The sequence below is a fragment of the Apteryx mantelli genome, chromosome 2, assembly GCF_036417845.1.
Source record: "Apteryx mantelli isolate bAptMan1 chromosome 2, bAptMan1.hap1, whole genome shotgun sequence".
In the NCBI taxonomy this organism is placed as follows: Eukaryota; Metazoa; Chordata; class Aves; order Apterygiformes; family Apterygidae; genus Apteryx; species Apteryx mantelli.
In genome coordinates, this window is record NC_089979.1 from 30177832 (window position 1) to 30180006 (window position 2175).

Here is a 2175-nt window from a genome sequence, read left to right on the forward strand (position 1 = left end):
CTAAAGCCAGTGAAGTGTCTGACACTGTTGTGTGTAGGCATGCAATGGAGAAAGATGGAAATATGTTGTGTGACATGCCTGCTTTGTGCTTTAAGTCTACCTGAACATGAAGAAAACACATAAAATTACATCCTGGCTTCCAATGAACACAGCGAAGTCTAGGCTTGCCATCTTATCATGATGTTTTGACCTTTAATATCAGGGAACTGCAGTCTGTAGTCAAGGGGGATCTGCCAGCCTTGAGTTCTGCAATAGTTTTCACATAACAGTATGTGGAACGGGAGAGCATTGGGTTCATTAAGTTACTTGGTTAAGGACTATTTGGTATAAAAGAAATAACAAGGGAAGTGATCAATTAAATGCACAGACACACAGACATTAATGACCAGGTGATAACAGAGGCAATAATGAAGACCAGAACTCTTTGGCCACTGACTAATCAGCCATTAAGGGAACTACTGAGGCATAGCCTTGAAGATGGTCAGCCTGAACTACATATTGTAGCTGATAAGGGGGAAATGCGATTATCATGAGTATTATGGGATATTTGGGGCAGGACTGTGAAACTTATTATGGGATATCAGAAAGGTCTTGTGGGTTTATGTAAAACTTATGTTTTGGGAAAGGGCTAAAGGTGGGGAAAGAGGAGGATCAGGGTAGAGTGGGGCGGAACAAGCATGGGAAAATGGAGCCAGCGACTGGAGAGACCAGCGTGCAAAAGAGGTCTGGGGGCCAGCAAACGGAGATGACACCACAGGTCTTAAGGCCTGTGTGCCAGCAACCAGAGGGCCTGGCATGCAGGAGAGGTCTGTGGGTCAATAATTGGAGAGACCATGGGTCATGGGGCTTGTAGGTCTAAGTGCTAGTGACTGGAGGCACTGGGGTGTGCGTATACATGTGTGGTGAAAGGTCTAGGTGCCAGCAACTGCAGAAGAGGCCATAGGTCTGTCTGTCAGCAACTGAAGAGATCAGGGTGTATGCTTATGTGAGAGAGGTCTAACTTCCAGCAACTGGGAGACCTGGCTGTGCTTATATTCCCCCCAGTGAATGTAATTCTCTGTCTGTATATGTGCAATTTGCTCGGAAACTTCAAGCTAGACTAGCCAGTGAGATGGAGGAGACTCACATCTGGAAAGACTCAAGGTCTGAACCAATGGCTAGGTACAGGCCCCAGGGTCTGGGCATGGCTATTAGGGGACTGAGAGTCCATGATAGTAGTCACGGGATCTGTGATTGCAGAAGTGCTTGTGAAATGAATGTGTGAGTGTATGCATCTTTTTCATTAGCAAACATCAAGCTGCGCTAGCTGGCGAGTAGGAGGTGACCTGCATACCAGGTAGGGGCTCTACATCTGGACATAAGTATTAGATGGATTTAGAGACTGTATTGATATTCAAGGGGTCCAGGCACATGGGTGTGCTGGAGAATGTAAAGAGTGAGGGCCTGTGTGTTTTCACTAGAGAACCTGAATTCTGATCAGCTGGAGAGGAGGAAAAGGACTGGGCTGTCTGTGCTTATGTGAGTTCTGGCAGTGTAATATGTGGCTGCTGCCAAAACCAGTGCTCCATCTGTGGCAGTTTGTGTGGCCAGCCATGTTAGCATCGTGTGTCTGTCTGTCTTGGACATATGTATGGAGAGACATCCAGAATCTCAGAGCGCACAAGGCTGTGCTCCAGCCGCTGGGAAGGAGGAAACTCCAGGTTCAGGGGTCCGCTGGATTCAGTGGCTCCCTTAACATCCTTAACAAGTAGGGCTATAATTCAGTGGGATGTTGGGAACAGAGGAGACATGGAACTAGAAGTGCAAGAGGTCCTCTGAGTCTGCAGAGGAAGCTGGCAATCACCATAGGCACAGGTCATCACATTTGCAGTGTTTTGTGGGGTACTCCAAGAGATAGGAGTGCCAGCACCAGAAATGTCAGGTCATATCAGATGGTTGGGAGACTGGTATGTGAACCTGTTCACTTTTAAAGGTCAGCAGCTACTTTGATTCCCCTAGAATGGATATTGATGATCATCATAACATTCGTTATGTGATTTACCTTAACTCTGGGCAAAAGCAGTTCAAATACATGGAAATTTGATGAGGCAACTAGGCTTCCTCTGAATGCTACTGCACAGTTCAAAACAACAAATATGTATGGTTCTGTACTGACATTACATATGTAGTCCTCCT